This window comes from Hyla sarda, chromosome 8 (genome assembly GCF_029499605.1).
Source record: "Hyla sarda isolate aHylSar1 chromosome 8, aHylSar1.hap1, whole genome shotgun sequence".
NCBI lineage: Eukaryota > Metazoa > Chordata > Amphibia > Anura > Hylidae > Hyla > Hyla sarda.
In genome coordinates, this window is record NC_079196.1 from 26,763,742 (window position 1) to 26,782,768 (window position 19,027).

The 19,027-nt window shown below is 41.7% G+C and overlaps 1 protein-coding gene across 6 annotated transcripts in view; it reads right to left on the minus strand.

Annotated features, from left to right (window-relative positions):
- Positions 1-19,027, minus strand: part of LRP1B (LDL receptor related protein 1B) — a 1,569,499-nt gene that overhangs the window by 1,105,401 nt on the left and 445,071 nt on the right. The gene's annotated exons all lie outside the window — the stretch shown is intronic.

Below are 19,027 nucleotides of genomic sequence, written 5' to 3' on the forward strand. Positions count from 1 at the left end.
CTTCTATAGAATTGGAATTTTAGTATTCAGACTCAAAAATATGTTTTAAGGAGTATTCCAGTGAGTAAAACCTACCTCTATCCAAAGGATAGGGGATAAGTTTTAGATTGCAGGGGGTCCGACTGCTGAGACCTCCTGCATTCTCATGCACAGCACCCCAGGAAGGGAGCATTTTGACCCCTGCACAAAGTGGTGGCCGACAAAGGGAGCGTGTTGACACACACCCTCCATGTATATCTATGGGAGAGCTGGAGATACAGTGTAGGGTACCTCTGGGTATCCGACATACATACATGGGAGTAGAATGCCTACTGCAGCTTCGTGCTGGGGTCGACACGCTCCTTTCCTGGGGATGCTGAGGTGCTGTGCAGAAGATCGTGAGGGGTGGTCGGACCCCCTGAGTTCTAAAACTTATCCCCTATCTTTTGACTGTCTCCAGGTTGGGTGTGGTTCTGCAGCTCAGTCCCATTGAAGTGAATGGAGCCAAGTTGCAATACCACACCCAACCTGGAGACAGACGGGGAGCTGTTTTGAAAAAAATTAGTTGTATTTTTCTATTCCTGGATAACCCCTTTAACATAATGCTGCGCACCACCAGAACTCCTTCTCCCACTCAAAAGAAAGAGAAAGATAGCCAGCTTTTATATCTTGTATATCTTATTGCATTAACTCTGCTGCTGTCAATCACTTTTTAACCAACTAAACTGAAGTACTCAGGAACGCTCTTCATTCTGATAATCCTTAGAGTCAAACATGTGTATAAATTAAAAGGTGTTGCCATCAATGCACTGTGGATCTATGCCAAGTACTGCCAAGTGAGCGGCTTGTGTTTTGGATTGGAAACATTTTTGTAGCATTTAACTACTGTAGAAGTAAAACTATTTGTGGATTGGAGCATATGTTCTGACACTTAATGGGGTACTCTGGTGGGAAACAATTTTTTAAAATCAACTGGTGCCAGAAAGTTAAACAGATTTGTGAAATGCTTCTTTTAAAAAATGTTTTATCCTTCCAGTACTTATCAGCTGCTGTATGCTCCACAGGAAGTTGTATAGTTATTTTCCGTCTGAATACTGTGCTCTCTGCTGACACCTATATGAATCTGTATAACTTTCTGGCACCAGTTGATATAAAAAAGAAAAAAATTCCTCCGCAGGACCCCTTTAAGAGTAATCATAGTTTCTGCAGATTAAATTTATAGATTTTATATCTTTCATGTGTATTTCAATTATACAAGTTACATGTGATACACACCTTCGTCATAGATCCACAGAATTTGAATGACAACCTCCATCTGTTGGCACCTTGTTATATGGTCTCCAGGGTCCGTATGATGATCAGGAAGCAGTGGGAGGGCTTAAACTGAGGCAACAATCCTTCACTTTATAGGGTAGTGCCAAGATTGCGTTGTTTAGTTGAATTAAAGGGATTGTTCAAAAATTATAACTTATTCCCCAACTACAAAATAGGTTATGGGTATTTGATTGGTAAGGTATGACCGTTAATAAAACCACAATGGAACAACACAGTGGAAACTGCCAAAATGCAGTAAAACATGTAAAAAATACAGTAATAATTTACAACCTAAAGGCTTCAAATCTTCATAAGACACCTTAATTGTGATTATACATCAATTTGCTTTCACCTGATGGCAATATTTATCTGTAAAATTTACTTTGAATGAGAAAATACATCAAAACTGCACATAATGTGAACAGACCCCAATCCATTTATACCTTCAGCACCAGCAGCCTAATTCATGGGAAATGTAGGCTGCATCATCAAGTCATTTCAGTGATAGATTTTCAATCAGAAACAGGCACAAGGTATACACAAAAACATATACAGTAGTATCTACTAATAGCCTATGCTGCACTATATATTGTAAGTGTAAAAAAAAAAAAAAAAAAATATATATATATATATATATATATATATATATATATATATATATAGCCAGGTTGCTTCTCTAATTTTGGTCTTGAAATTGAGCTTTTTGGCTTTCAGTAATACTTGGCCCGAGCTCAATTGCAAAAATTTAAAAAGGAGTAGGCTCTGAATTTTAATATCTTCCTGTTTTAGGGTAGGTTTGTTGCATATGTATTATGTAATCACTAATGAGTAGAAAATGCAGTAGAAATGGGATAAAACTAATTAAATCGGTTAACTTTTTGTTATTTTTATACATTTTTGTATTTACAAGTATATTCTATCTGGGAGATTTTAAAATTTCCAATAAAACGTAACTTTTTCCCCCCAGTATTTATCCGGTTTTGCTTCAAGGCAGAACTTTCTGTTATTTTCTTTTGTCCCCAAACGTAAAGCTTCTCTCTTTGTTTGCTATCTCTCTCGATCTCCTTTCCATTATGCAGACACAATAATTCTATTTTCCTGGGAGTTGCCAGTCTTTACAGTTCCCTTCCTCAGATCAAATAAAACGTAGTACATCAGGATATTTGTAGGTAATAGACCAACTCAGGAAATCCGTCACCAGGGAACATAAAAGAAGACAAATTCTCCAGACACTTTCACAGTCATTTTGTAAAATGAGCGGAGAATTATTTCTTGTATAGCAGAGAAAAATCAAGATTGCATTTCTAATAGACGGATCCATTAAGCTGTATATTTTGGTGACAAAAACAGATTTCGAGGATATGCTCATTAATTTCTAATCACCCGGCCTAACTGATAATTATGTCATTTGCAAACATGACTACAACCCACACACCCGTTGTATAGGTTCATTGCACAGCTAGTGTCTCATCAAGTACCACCATATAGCTGAACACCATGTCCAGTGCAGAGCGGTAGAAAGTGCAGAGATAGCAAGGCACAAAAGAGTTTTTTATTTAGTTTTTTTGTTTTTTTTAGCAAGGAGAGGGATGTAAATTATATACTTTAGTGATACAAGGAAAGTCTTTGCAAAACTTGCCCAGAGAGTAGGAGGACAAGGTGCCTATGGCAACCAATTGGGATTGGCCAGGGGCAACTAGTCCACTTTTTCTGTGCACCTAATTCTTTGCACCTGATATTTCTCTCAAACACTGATCTTTCTTTGATGGATCCATTTAATTATTTGTTTAAAAAAAGTAAATAATGGGTGTATGTATGGTTAAATGGGTACTCCAGTCCTTACAGTCCCGGATGAAGCTTGTGTAACGAGTGAAACAGAGTCTGTTGCCTACTACTTACCCCCCCTGCACAGATCCCTCTCCCTGACTGCATTTCATGTTGTGAGTATGTATCAATAAAGAAGCTTTTAAAGAGAAGACTGGTGAATGCCGATGTTTTTCTAACTCTCCACTGTATTGAAGATTTGAACTTTGCCACTACGTCAGAGCACACCACATCTCTATTGGTTTATCCTTGTCGTACGCCCGTCTGGCAGTCCAGCTCAGCCAGCAGGAGCAGTGCCGAATATTACATCTTCGCTTTGCCTTTAGATTTGTAAATTACTTCTATTAAAAAATCTTAATCCTTCCAGTACTTTTTAGGGACTACATAATACAGAAGAAATGCTTTTCTTTTTGGATTTCTCTGATGTCATGACCACAATGCTCTCTGCTGACCTCTGTTGTCCATTTTTGGAACTGTCCAGAGCAGGAGAAAATTCCCATAGCAAACATATGCTGCTCTGGACAGTTCCTAAAATGGACAGTAGAGGTCAGCAGAGAGCACTGTGGTCATGACATCAGAGAAATACAAAAAGAAAAGCATTTCCTCTGTAGTATACAGTCCATAAAATGTATTGGAAGAATTAAGATTTTTTTTATAGAAGTAATTTACAAATCTGTTTAACTTTCTGGCACCAGTTGATTTAAAAAAAAATAATAAGTTTTCCACGGGAGTACCCCTTTAAAAGCTTATACCCTTTTTACAAGATAGGGGTTTACTGGGGATCTCCCTATGCATGGAGTGTTGGGGTTTGCACATGTTCAATGCACTTTCTATTGGAATCTTGTGTATCTCTGGCATTCTTATAGACGGTGCATGGTTTCCGTTAGACCCCATCTCTCCATACACAGTCTCCCTTCCCCCATGATCGAACACAGGTACTAAAGTACCCCATTAATATTGGCCTTATGTTGGATGGTGCCTTGTACAGTCTTAGCCTGAGCCACAGCATGATATTCTGATAAATCTGGTGCATTTTCCCACTGTCTACTCTGAGTTTACACTATCTTAGACTTTTTATTTCACGCCATGTCTTATAAACAGTGCCATATGTTGTGGTTTAGCAGGAATCTCCTTTGAAATGGTAGAGTGCTTTTGCTTTTTTTTTTTTTTTTTTTTACCTGGTACTTCTGTATTTAGTTTCAGATAAGCCTTTTACAGATGTAGGCATGTTAACTTAAAGGGTACCCGTCATGATCTTCTTACATTTTATAATCCTCCCAGTTCATTGCCCCCTTCATGATAAACCACCACTTGCCTTTATTTGTATTATTTGTCAGTTTTTTACCCTGATATTGCTCTGTCTCTTGAAACAGTCCAAGATTCACAGACTGGGAAGGGGCATTCCCCAGCAGGCGTGACATCATCTGAGGCCATACAGGGGAGAACTTCCTCCCTCACTCTGCTACACACAGCCCAGAGCAGTTCAGTGGACAGTTTTTGTCTCTTATCGCTATCAATGGAGTTTCCCCAGCAGTTGAATAGTAAATAACTTTAGGAGTAAAGAAAATCCCTTTAACCACTTCAGAACCAAGGACGTACCTGTACGCTTATGCAAATTCCGGTCCCGGCCGCTTGCCAAGCAGGGACTGGGCTGGGATGCCTGCTGAAATCATTCAAACCCCTGAGACCCCCCCATGTTGTCAATTCAGACTGGCGATTTGCGGCAATCCTGGGTCAATCGGGTCTCTGGTGACCCGGTGACCTGGAAAAAAGGGTGAATGGGGCTGTCCGAAACAGCCTCATTCACCATTACCCAGCAGGAGTGAGGTGGCATGGGTGCCACCTCACGAAAATGTGATTGATCGGTCGGAACAACCGACCAATCACTAACCTGCTGGGCGGTGATCATGGTGGCAATCAGGGCCGGCAGGGGTCCCCTCAGGAGTGGCAGTGGTGGACAGGAGCAGTGGCAGCAGCAGGAGCAGCGGCGGCGAAGCAGAAGGCAGGATACAGCAGGAGGTGAGGCCTGTTCACCTCCTGCTGTTGCTTAGCAACAACTCTCAGCATACACAGCCAAAGGGCATGCTCATGCTGGGAGTTGTAGTTTGCAACAGCTGGAGTTCCTACTACAACTCCCTGCATGCCATTTGGTAGTCTGCACATGCTGGGAGTTGTAATTATGCAACAGCTAGAGGCACATTTTTTCTATGAAAAAGGGTGCATCCAGCTGTTGCATAACTGCAACTCCCAGCATGCATGGACTACCAAAGGGCATGCTGGGAGTTGTAGTAGTGTGCCTTCAGCTGTTGCAAAACTACAACTCTCAGCGTGCCCTTTAACTGTCAGTGCATGCTGAGAGTTTTAGTTTTGCAACAGCTGTAGGCGCCCTGGTTGTGTATCACTGAGAGTTTGTGAGCTAATTGAGTGTTTCGCAACCAATTTGCCTCCAGCTGTTGCAAAAATACAACTCCCAGCATGCACCGAGGGACCATACATGCTGGGAATTGTAGTTTTGCAACAGCTGGAGGCACACTGGTTGCAAAACACTGAGTTAAGTAACAACTCTCAGTGTTTCGCAGCCAAAGAGCATGTTGGAAGTTGTAGTAGCTAAGTAATTTTTATTTTGTGTAGGTGTATTGTAGTGTAGTGTTTTTAAGGTACAATAACACGGTCGGGTTTACAGTGAGTTTCCCGCTGGGAGTTTGAGCTGCGACAGAAGATTTGCCTCATCTCAAACTTGCAGCAGAAAAGTCACAATAAACCCGACCGTGTGATTGTACCCCGTACATTCACATGTGGGGGGGGGGGCAAACCTCCAGCTGTTAAAAACATACAACTCCCAGCATGCACTGAGAGACCGTGCATGCTGGAAGTTCTAGGTTTGCAACAGCTGGAGGCACACTGGTTACAAAAACCTGAGTTAAGTAACAAACTCTCAGTGTTTTGCAACCAATGTGCCTCCAGCTGTTGCATAACTACAACTCCCAGCATGTGTTGTCTGTCGCTGCATCTACACCTACGCAAAATAAAATGTAAGGCACTACAAGTACCCCTACACAGTTTACACCCCCCCCCCCCCCCACAATGAAAATGAAAAATGTCAGGTAAGGCACCTTTTCCAAAACGGAGCCTCCAGCTGTTGAAAAACAACAACTTGCCGGACAGCCACTGACTGTCAAGACATGCTGGGAGTTTTGCAACAGCTGGAGCCATCCTGTTTGGGAAACACTGCCGTAGGGTATTTTGGTGGTTGATGCAAATCTCCAAAATAGGCCTCAAATGCGCATGGTGCTCTCTCGCTTTGGAGCCCTGTTGTATTTCAAGGCAACAGTTTAGTGCTACACATGGGGTATTTCCGTATTCGGGATAAATTGCATTACAATTTCGTTTTTCCCTTATGAAAAGGTAAAATTGGGGTCTACACCAGCTTGTTAGTGTAAAAAAAAATATGTGACCCTATTACACCCCACAGGTGTCTGACAGATATTTGGAACAGTGGTCGTTAAAATGAAACATTTAATTTTAAATTTGCACAGCCCACTGTTCCAAAGATCTGTCAAACACCAGTGGGGTGTAAATGCCTCACTGCACCCCTTATTAAATTCTGTGAGGGGTGTAATTTCCAAAATGGGGTCACATGTGGGGGGTCCACTGTTCTGGCACCATGGGGGGCTTTGTAAAAGCACATGGCCCCCAATTTCTATTCCAACCAAATTCTCTCTCCAAAAGTTCAATGGTGCTCCTCCTCTTCTGAGCATTGTAATTCTTTCCTTACTCAGAAGAAATGGTATTACACATTTTGGGAGGCTTTTTCTCCTATTGCTCCTTGTGAAAATGAAAAATTTGGGGTAACACCAGCATTTTTGTTAAAAAAAAATCAAATTTTTCATTTTCATGTCCAACTTTAGTGGAAATGTGTCAAACACCTTTGGGGTGTAAAGGCTCACTGTACCCCTTGTTACATGCCCTGAGGGGTGTAGTTTCAAAAATAGTATGCCATGTGTTTTTTTTTTTTTTTTGCTGTTCTGGCACCATAGGGGCTTCCTAAATGCGACATGACCCCCAAAAACCATTTCAGCAAAATTTGATTTAAAAAAGCTCAACGGCGCTCCTCCTCTTCTGAGAATTGTAGTGCGTCTGTAGAGCACTTAACGTCCACACATGGGGTATTTCCATACTCAGAAGAAATGGGGTTACAAATTTTGGGAGCATTTTCTCCTATTACCCCTTGTAAAAATGTAAAATTTGGGGAAAGACCTGCATTTTACACATCATTTACACATCCGACTTTAACAAAAAGTCGTCAAACGCCTTTGGGGTATTAAGGCTCACTGTACCCCTTGTTACGATCCTTGAGGATTTTATGTTTTTTTTTTTTTGCTGTTCTGACACCATAGGGGCTTCCTAAATGTGACATGCCCCCCAAAAACCATTTCAGCAAAATTCACTCTCCAAAATCCCATTGTCGCTCCTTCCCTTCTGAGTCCTCTACTGCCCCAGCAGAACACTTTACATACATATATGAGGTATTTCCTTACGCAAGAGAAATTGTAGACCCAGTTTTTGAACCCCACAATTTGTAACCCAAGAACTTGTGAGTGTAAAAAATGAAGATTTTGAATTTTCTCCTTTATTTTGCTGCTATTCCTGTGAAACACCTAAAGGGTTACCACACTTTCTGAGTGTCATTTTGAATACTTTGAGGGGTGAAGTTTTTATAATGGGGTCATTTATGGGGTATTTCTAATATGAAGGCCCTTCAAATCCACTTCAAAACTGGACTGGTCCCTGAAAAATTCTGATTTTGAAAATCTTGTGAAAAACTGGAAATTGCTGCTGAAATTTGAAGCCCTCTGATGTCTTCCAAAAGTAAAAACATGTCAACTTTATGATGCAAACATAAAGTAGACATATTGTATATGTAACTCAATATATCATTTATGTGGTATTTCTATGTTCCTTACAAGCAGAGAGATTCAAATCTTTAAAAAAAGTGCTAAATTTTCAAATTTTTCATGAATTTTTGGCTTTTTCACCAAGAAATGATGCAAGTATCGATGAAAATGTACCACTATGTTAAAGTAGAATATGTCACGAAAAATCTCAGAATCAAATTCATAAGTAAAAGCATCCAAGAGTTATAAATGCTTAGAGGGGTACTCCGGCGCTAAGACATCTTATCCCCTATCCAAAGGATAGGGGATAAGATGCCTGTTTGCGGGGGTCCTGCCGCTGGGGACCCCTGTGATCTTGCACGCAGCACCCCATTAGAATCAGTCCCCGGAGCACATTCGCTCCGGTTCTGATTACTGGCGATCACGGGGGCCGGAGCATTGTGATGTCACAGCCCCGCCACCGTGTGACATTACGCTCCTCCCCCTGAATGCAACCCTATGTGAGGGGGCATGACAGCTGACACGCCCCCTCACATAGGCCTGCATTCAGGAGGTGGAGCATGTCGGATAATCCCTTTAAGCCCCCTGTGCTCCATATACATGACACCAAGACTATATAACATCACCATGCCATTACAGTAAATAACACCACCATTCAGTGATTCAGGTAAAAACAACTATAGGAATACCAATGTTGTCACCATACTGAGACTCGATACACATACAATATATCAATAGCAGAGAGCACATGTTGGCCTGTGGAGTCACCACAATCAGTGCTGGATAAATGAATTTATTTCAGATCAGACAAATTCAGAGGCAGAATAATCTTCTCTGTTAGGGTCTATTCACACGTACAGTATCCTCTGCATATTTGATGCACAGGATTTGAAAATGCAGATTTGAAGCTGTGTTCAATTAGTTTACATTGAAATTTGCAGCATAAAATCTGCAGCTTCAAATTATGTGGATCATATATGTGCAGGATACTGTTAGTGTTAATACTCCCTCAGGAGTTATTTTTTTTTCCCATCTTCTCACTCCACCCCAAACCGCCATGATGACTACAAAACCTCTAAGTTTGCAAAAAGAAAACTAAATAATACATTTCAATACTGCAATACAGCCAGAGAACCTCTATACCAGAGAGCACCCATAAAAGTCCACCAGGGAACCTCTATACCAGAGAGCACCCATAAAAGTCCGCCAGGGAACCTCTATACCAAAGAGCACCCATAAAAATCAGCCAGGGAACCTCTATACGAGAGAGCACCCATAAAAGTCAGCCAGGGAACCTCTATACCAGAGAGCAATCATAAAAGTCAGCCAGGGAACCTCTATACCAGAGAGCACCCATAAAAGTCAGCCAGGGAACCTCTATACCAGAGAGAACCCATAAAAGTCAGCCAGGGAACCTCTATACCAGAGAGCACCCATAAAAGTCAGCCAGGGAACATCTATACCAGAGAGCCCCCATAAAAGTCTGCCAGGTAACCTCTATACCAGAGAGCACCCATAAAAGTCAGCCAGAGAACCTCTATACCAGAGAGCACCCATAAAAGTCAGCCAGGGAACCTCTATACCAGAGACCACCCACAAAAGTCAGCCAGGGAACCTCTATACCAGAGAGCACCCATAAAAGTTAGCCAGGCAACCTCTATACCAGAAAGCACCCATAAAAGTCAGCCAGGGAACCTCTATACCAGAGAGCACCCATAAAAGTCAGCCAGAGAACCTCTATACCAGAGAGCACCCATAAAAGTCAGCCAGGGAACCTCTATACCAGAGAGCACTCATTAAAGTCAACCAGGGAACCTGTATACCAGAGTGCACCCATAAAAGTCAGCCAGGGAACCTCTATACCATAGACCACCCATAAAAGTCAGCCAGTTGGCACTAACTTGGTAGTGCACTTAAAGGAATAGTCCGGTACGGACTATTCTTCTATCCTGCCCGGGCTGCAAAGATGCTGAAAATTAACTTTCACTTACCTTTCTACATTTCTCCGGAGCTCCTATCACCGGCCGCAGTGATGTCCCGCCCCAGCCGGTGATAGGCTGAAGCGCCGTGTGATGTTTCGGGCTAAGGGAAGTAGTAAGTAGACATCCCGGCCGACCGACCAGCTGTAGCGGAGCTCCGGAGGAAAGTAGAAAGGTAAGTGAAAGTTTATTTTCCCTTTTTGTGCAGCCCGGGCAGGATAGAATAAGAATAGTCTGTACTGGACTATTCCTTTATTTCTCACAGAAGCCAAGTGGGTAATGCTGAATCTTTTAATCCCACAGCAGTTAAAGCGCAGCAGAGACACAAGTTAACTTTGCATTTCACAGTGTTAAAATGTAGAGTTCTTTTTCACATATGACTATGCCGCAGCACTGTGCATGATACTCATTTGTCTAAATAAGATTTCTTTTAAAATCAGCGCCTAAAAAGCCAAACAGTAAGATTTCTCCTGGATGCTTTCAGCTGTATATTGCTTTGCCGTGTAAGAGGAGGTTACCACTGCGTCTCCATAGGACCCATCTCCAGTGATGAGAACCAGCATAATGTAATTCTACGGCACTGGGTCTCATCACTGGAGATGGGTCCTATGGAGGCACAGTGGTAACTTCTTACACGGCACAGCGACATACAGCTGAAAACATCTAGTATTAAAGCTTACCGTTTGGCTTTTTAGGCGCTGATTTTAAAAGAAATCATACTAAACAAATGAATATCATGCACAGTGCTGCGCCATAGTCATATGTTTAAAAGAACTCTAGAGGTACAATTTATTATAGAACATAGGACTACAACTCCCAGTGTGGTCTCCCTGTCTGCGCCTCCTCCCCCAGCCTTAAAGGAATGTGGTGAGTAATTACATAGGCCACACAGAAAGACCATACTGGGGGTTGTAGTTTATATTGCACATTTACAGTCTGGAAAGCAACATTAACATAAGGCTCTGCTGTACTATAGCTCATGTTGGACTAATAGACTCAGCCTGATGCAGCAGGCTGCTGGGAGTAGTAGTACTAGAAGGGTTGTCAGTGTGTCCTCCCCATAAGGACAATTTTCTTACATTTAATCACAGGCAGACAGTGACAAGTACTTACATCCATCACTGTCACTGCCTGCAGTCTGGCTCGCGGTGTTGGGGGAGGGGCAGTCCTCACACTTCCTCCTCAGCGGTGCCTGTGTTAGCTGACAGGATGATAGCACTGGGTAACTTGTAGAGAGCAGAGGGAGAAAAGTTGTCCTCCCCCTCTTGCTCTGCAGGGGCTCCTCACCACTCCTCTCTTCTTTGTTTCTCTCGACAGACTGCTCAGAGTGGTTTAGAACTGCAGTCTATGAGACAGGGGGGAACACGCTGGTGACCTCTGAGATCCATGTGATGTCATCAGCGTGCTCCTGCCTGTCTAAACCAGCCTGTGGCCATAGAGCAAAGGGATGTAAGTGCAGCCATGGGTCCCATAGCAGCTGCCAGTCAGGGTTGTAATCGGCCCTGCCAGTGCCTGAAAAATGACAAATCCATCCCTGACTGTATTTTGCCTCGATTTGTGCAAAATCGCAGTAAAAATGCAGCAATTTTACCATGATTTTGCGCAAATCGCAGAAAAATACAGTATTGTGAGTATGGATGTAAATATGTTTGTGGTTGCCAAGTATGGGATGTTGTTGCCCCGTGCCTTTCCTGCCCTGTCAGGCAGTGTCTCTCAGCATCCCCAGGACTCCCTATAGTTCTTTTCCCATTTGTATATGTGGTGTATATTTAAAGATGTGTTATGCCTTCAATAAAATGTACCATGTGATTGGTACCCAGGAGGTACCAGTGACCAGCTGACCCAAAAGGTGACCTATGGGCTGCTCGCTAGTCTCCCCCATATAAGCCCTGGGTGGAGCTAGCTTCTCTCTCTTGCTTCCTGCTGAGGTCCAGTGAAGTTGTGCCTAGTGTGTATGTCCAGTGTAGTGGAGGCCTCAAGTAGAGTCCTGCAGCCACAAGTCAAGTACAAGTAAGATAAAGTCACCATCCTGTTAGTTACAAGTCAGTCAAGTCAAGTCATCTGTCTACCTGGCATAAAATTCTTCCGTCCAACTACAAGTCTTAGCAAGCCTGCGAGGCCTTTATGTCACCGGTCACCTCCTTGGGCACTGGCTGTACTGTATAGACTGTTCCACATGTCTACCCTCAGTAAAGCTACCGTTGTCCATAACTTGGCATCGGTGTCTTCATTGCTCCCGTGCCTAGCTCAGGATCCAGCGGTATACCTTCGGGTGGTTAAGGCTAAACCACGCCCTGGCGTCACGAACACAAGGGGTTAATACCATCTGCCCCTAGGGTGACAACATCTGCCCTGCACCTCACACCCAACCATACCACATGTTCAGGGGGCACTCTTTTGGATGGGGGCCCTGGGCAACTGATTTTGGTTATTTTCATACACTCATTAGCTATTATGCACTTTTATTTAACGGCAGAATTCATTACTCCTTTTACCTGCGCCTGCAATTATATGCAGTTTTTTAATGGGATTTTGCCTGGGCTGACATACAGACGATGGTAACCAGGCGATGAGAGTCAATGAACCTTAATTAACTTTGCCTGTGCCGCATAATTAAGTAACACAAGTTGCCGCCTGCCCCATCATCCCATAATAAAAGGATATTGCGGAGCCCATGGAGTGTAATTTGTCATAATCAACCAAGGCTTTGATTTTATTTGGCTTGACAGCGGAGTCTGTATAAACTTTAAAGGGGTTTATTTAAGTCATAATTGTAAAAATTCTCCCATTTAAAGATTCTACATTTTTCTACTCCAGATTTCTGCTCATGAATTTCTTATGGCTTATTTTTTATTTATCTTGCTGGGACGTTAGAAAATGTCTACTGTAAATTTTGTGAAAAGTAGAAATGTTTATCAGCAATTTTAATCTTATTTGGTCTTAGGGGAAATTTTAAGGGCTGGGACAATTGGATCTAACTGTAATGGTATTAAAAATAAGAAAAATTATCTAGTTTAAAAAGCTTAAGGGACTAAAGAGTTTGTTTGTGTTTTCACAGATTCATTTTAAGTGACCAATTTGCAAGTAAAAATTGTTCTAATGTTACTATTCTGCATTATTTTTAAGTATGCACAGAAGTTAGCTTTTAACCTCTTAAATGGACACTGTTATTGAAAAAGAAAATAATATATATATATATATATATATATATATATATATATATATATATATATGTGTGTTGTAAAGACATATCAATAATAGAATAAACTAAACATTTTATTAGTCGGGGTCTCAACACTCAGACCTCGACTGATAAAAACTTTTGATATGTCTCTACAACAAACGAGTCGGGAGAAGTACTTGCTTAGGGCGTTATCTTTCACGTGACGGCCTCACAATATAAATCTCGGGCTGGTGTCTTGGTCTCACACAGAGCGAGAAGACCTTGCAATTGTTACAAAAACAGTGCCACTCTTATCAGAGTATTGTCCAGGTAGTCCACCCCTAGACATCTTATCCCCTATCCGAAGGCAAGGGGATAAGATGTCTGATCACGGGGTCCTGATGTTTGGGACCCCCGCAATCTCCCTGCTGCACCTGTTGTTTGTTTAGAGCGTTGGGTGCAGCTCTGGAGGCTTGTGATGTCATGGTCACATCCTGCTTGTGACATCATGGCCACACCCCCTCAATGCAAGTCTATGGGAAGGGGCGTGACTGTGACGTTTCAAGCCTCCGCACTGCATCACCAGTCTTTCGGCAAAGAGCAAAGTTCTTTCCGTGCACAGGATGTCTGGGGTGCCGAGGTTGAGATTGTGGGGGTCCTCAGTAGTGGGACCCCCGCAATCAGACATCTTATCCCCTATCCTTTGGATAGGGGATATGATGTCTGGGGGCAGAGTACCCCTTTAAGGCTATGTTTACAAGGGCGACTGTCGGCACAGAAAATTTTCTTGCAGACATTTCACCGACAGCGCAGCACAGAAAGAACATGCCGGGGCTTAGACCTCTCTCAATAATGTGCCTTTCTGTGCCGACTTTGCAGAAAGAATAGACATGTCTATTATTTCTGCGGACCCCGGAATCAGAATTTCGTGTGTACAGTGCAGCAGAATAAAACAGAAATCAATGGGACTCTGCTGCAGCAGAATGATCATGCTAAATTCTTATGTGGAATTCCGCACAGCAATTCCATTGTGTGAACATAACCTAAAGGGCTTTTCCTGCAAAGGGATTTTCCAGGACTCATTCTCAATCATGAGAACGAGGGCCATATGTCCAACTGGTTGAATGGAGTAGTGGTCGGGCAAGAACGCTGCCTATCTATTCAAACTTTATGAGACTGATGAAGAAACTTGAGTGATGTACCCGGTGGTCAGACCCTCACTAATCCTCAGGATAGATAATCACAATGCTTCATGGGAAATCCTTTTTTAATAGCAATACAAGATCTGGCCCCTAAACATTTATTTCTGAAAATCAGCAGTTCCTTCTTTGTAATCCCTTTCACAAGTTGTGTCTGGTGTTGAGACCCCCACCCATAGCTAGTGCACAGTAGCAGAAGTTCTCAGCGGAGTGAAGTGCCCCTTTATACTCTGATCTCCTCAAAGAGCAAAGTGAGCAGTATACAAATTCTACAGACGGTCTATGAACTTGTATACTGCTCACTACACCCTCCAAGAAGAAATGGGAAGAGATGATCCTAAATGAAAGGGTACAGCTGTCCATTATAGATACTCTTAAATTGTAAATCCAGATTTGGTCTCCTGCCTGTTCTGCACAGATTGGTTCTAAGATACACAGCTCAAATCGGGCAGCACCCAGTGTGACACCCAGCAAGATCTGCACATGACCCGTCTGATGTATCGGACTTGCTGAGCGATGTGTAGTAGCCATGGTAACTGTTTAACCTAGCCTGAGCGGCGTCTCTTCTTTCCGATCTGTAAAGAACAGGTGGAGACCAACTCTGGACTTACCCTTCAAGGACTAACAAAATTATGTATAAATCACATTATGGGCTAATAGAATTGTTTTACTTTTGCACACTTCCAGTCTTTTGAACTATAGGTGTTTTTTTTTTTGTTTTTGTTTTTTTGTTTTTTGGGGGGGGGCTTGTGTTTTTGAGGGAAAAGTGGTACATCTGTACAATTCATTTTTAATGACTTGATAACTGTATTGTGCAGATTGGCTTTAATACTGCCCTGTCTCAAGTAGGTGACCGGGAATACTGAACTCCACGCCTTAATTCAGCCGCTTTCTCTTCCTCATACATAGCAGTAAAATTGGCAGGAATTGGGAGGAAATTATCTCCTGTGTTCTTTATGAGATTTTTTTTTTAGAGAATGGAGAACATTCTTCTGAATTCCATTAATTCATTTAATGCACCAACAAATTTTAAGGATGTTACAAGTCAGAGTACATGAGATCAGAGTTCATGTTATGTTAGATATCATCAGGTCACTTTCTCCATAAAAGCTGGAATAGCACAAGGTGACCTTTTATTTAGCAGCATTCAGCTGTCATATTGCGAATGTTTCTGTACCTGTCAATGCTAATTATATGTACAAACCACAAGCGGTAAATGTGAAGCCGCCTCAGGATTCTAAACTATAAAACAAAATAATTATGGAAAACACTTTTGTTCTAGGCTAAGAGTAGACAAAAATGATAAGCGCAAAAAGTCTACAGCAAGAAACATCAGTAATGTCACTTTTCTGGCTTAGAAAATTTGCAGATGGGCCATAAAATTGTGACCTACAAATCTATGTCTACCAACCCCCTATAAACTTGTATACTTAGTTTGAACAAGTGTGTATGTGTTTTTAATGGAAAAAAGGGACGGGGAACCACAGCTTAGTTCCACTGAGAACCAAGGAATTGAAATATTCACTCTTTCTTGTCCCAACATCATCTACTGGAACGATTTGGCAGGTCACATGGTCAGAAGTTCGACCAAAATTGTCAGCTAACAAATATTTAAAGAGTTTATCCACCATAAGGTGATTTTAGTATGTACCTGGCAGACAGTAATGGACATGCTTAGGAAGGATTTGCCTTGTCTTGGGGCTAAATGGCTATGTTGTGAGATTACCATAACACTGTGGCTAGCTTTTTGTGAACTGTATTTCCTGTTTGACTTTTCTTTTTTGCCTACAAATCCCATAATTAAATTTTCCTTCCTTCCACACATCAGCCACCTCACCCATTGAAACATAAATGAGCTGCATCCGTTCAAAAGACCTGTGGTTTTCAATCAGGGTGCCTACAACTGTTACATTAGTTGAAGATTGATCTCTCTCCCACCAAGCGATCGCTCCACCCATTGAAGCAGACAGGCTCCCTGTCATCAGCTGACTAGTGAGTCAGGAATCGACCGCATTGCAACCTGGGAAAAATCTGAGACAACAGTCATTTTGCATGCTGTTAAAAATAAATATTGGGGTGAAAATCAAAGAAGAATTGTGAGAAAACCATCACACACAGGTGCAGCCACTATATTGTGAATTACATTAACTTTACAGCCCCTGTAGCATAGGCAAATACAAAAAAATTTCCTGGAATACCCCTTGAATGCATATGGCTGTCTTAAGATCATAAAAAAATCTCTTGTTGCTTTTTGTTTTATATTCCAGTATCATTTTCTCTTCAAGCTAAACAAATTGTTCTATATGACATAGCTGAAAATAAACAGTAGAAATAAAAGGAGGCAGAGCTTCTCATAGGGCAATTGGTCTAGAATATAGTTCTCAAATGTAGGTAAATGAAACCCCATAAGGTTTACCACCCACCTTTTTGGATGGTGTAAACAGACACAGCTACATTTTAGGTATTGTAATAGATGTTGCTACCTTCCAGGGATCTGCATTGGAGCCAAGGGATACACAGGAAACACAGAAGAAAATAGCTAGATTTTCATATAAATCCTTTTTTATTTCATAGCCAGTAGATAACGCGTTTCAGGGTTTTTGAACCTCTTTGTCATGCCATTCATCTGATGAAGGGATTCTAAAACTCTTGAATGCGTTATGTACTGGATATGATAGCTGCAAGGAAAGCTAAGGCATCTCTTCCACAAGGAAAGTCTGAAGGCTACATACAACAGAAGCCCCCAACCCTGTTCCCTTCCAATGGAGTAACTAAAAAAAAAAAAGAATAATGGTGGGCCTGGATGACTGAATTGGAGACCATTGAGGTAGAAGACACCACAGCTGCACTATATGTAGGTGATGTGGAGGAACAAAGGCAAAATAAACTACACAGAGAGATGTAAGAAAAATACAATGTATATTTCAGTGGCCTTCAAATGGTTGCAAAAATACAATTCTCTACATGCCCCAATGACTGTGAAGCCAAAGGCTGTAGATACCAGCTCTCTCCTCTGCTGACACCTCTGTTTATGTCAGGAACTGTCCAGGGCAAGAGAAATTTGCTATGGGGATTTGCTCCTTCTCTGGACAGTTCCTGACACAGACAGAGGTGTCAGCAGAGGGCACTATGGTCAGACAGAAAATAAATTTAAAAATAACTTCCTGTGGAGCATACAGACGCTGATAAGCACTGCAAGGGTTAAGATTTTTAATTAGAAGTATTTTACAAATCTGATTAACTTTCTGGCACCAGTTAATAAAAAAAAATATTGTTTTCCACCGGAGTACCCCTTTAAGAAACCCAAAATGTTGGTGGGCCTTGAAGATTGGATTGGGGCACTGGGCATAATTCCAATCTAGTCAAAGTCACTCATGAGGTACAGTAAACTAAAAGGATTGTTTTATCACTGACAACCCCTTTATTTGGCATGCTAAGTTGTTACCTACTTCTTCTACAGTGACCTCTACAGTTAAAATGTGGTATTGCATAAAAAAAAGGGCATCCATGTAGTATTTTGAAAGAATGGGCCACCACAACTTCTTGTGGTCAAAAAACATCTACTGCATCTACTGCCCCCCTATAGATTTTAAAAAACACATTATATTATCTGAAAATTCACTACCCACTAGGTCAGTGTTTCCCAACAAGGGCGCCTTAAGCTGTTGCAAAACTACAACTTCCAGCATGCACGGACAGGCGAAGGCTGTCCGAGCATGCTGGTAGTTGTAGTTTTGCAACAGCTGGAGGAACCCTTGTTGCGAAATGCTGCACTAGGTTCTCTCATGCCAGTGTATTTTCCCAAACCCTCGTACCTCTGCAGCGGGTCCCGGTTGATGTTGGCACCATACAAATCAATCATCATTATGGAGCTCGGCTATTTGATTACATACAGAGACCCTTCTCATGCAGGTTTATGGACGGATTTGCATTATTTTGTGACTGGCTGTCATGCACTGAAGCTACAGACAGTCGAGATCAGACATTGACTGACAGGCCAATCACCAGGCATTGTGCGCCGAGAGACGTCGTCTATATTGAGTCCTGTACCGGCACAGTGACTATGTAACGTATTCTCTCTTTGGAGTTCACTGATGTGCAAGTTGGACGATGAACATAATGAGCGGAATGTAGAAAAAATATTTTAAAAAATGTCCCGCAAGAGTTGTAAATATATTTTATAAGCAAAATAAGCGGGGAAAAAATCTGTTCGGAAAAATAAGTGATATAAAAATGATGGCATCATTATGCAGCATGGCGCGAACAACTACCTGCACAAACCTCAATAGCAGGATCTTAAAATTACAGATCACTCAGGAACCATTTTGCTTAGCTAAATATATTGTACATGTAACAATATTTGTTAGGAAATTTTTTTTATATATATATATATATATATATATACTTGTTTCCATGACATTCTTTGTAGTAATGTAGCAATATATAAAGCATCAAGGAGGGACCGAACCTGATTATTATGATTATTTTATGCCCTCCAATAATGCTTTTATAGAGGTAATCCATTTAACAACATCTTACCCCTTGAGGACATCCTTAAAGGAGTAGTGTGGTGAAACATAACTTATTTCTTATAAAAAGGATAGGGGATAAGTTATAGATGGGGTTCAACCGCTGGGACCCCCAACAATCTCCTGAATGGGGCCCCAGCAGTCC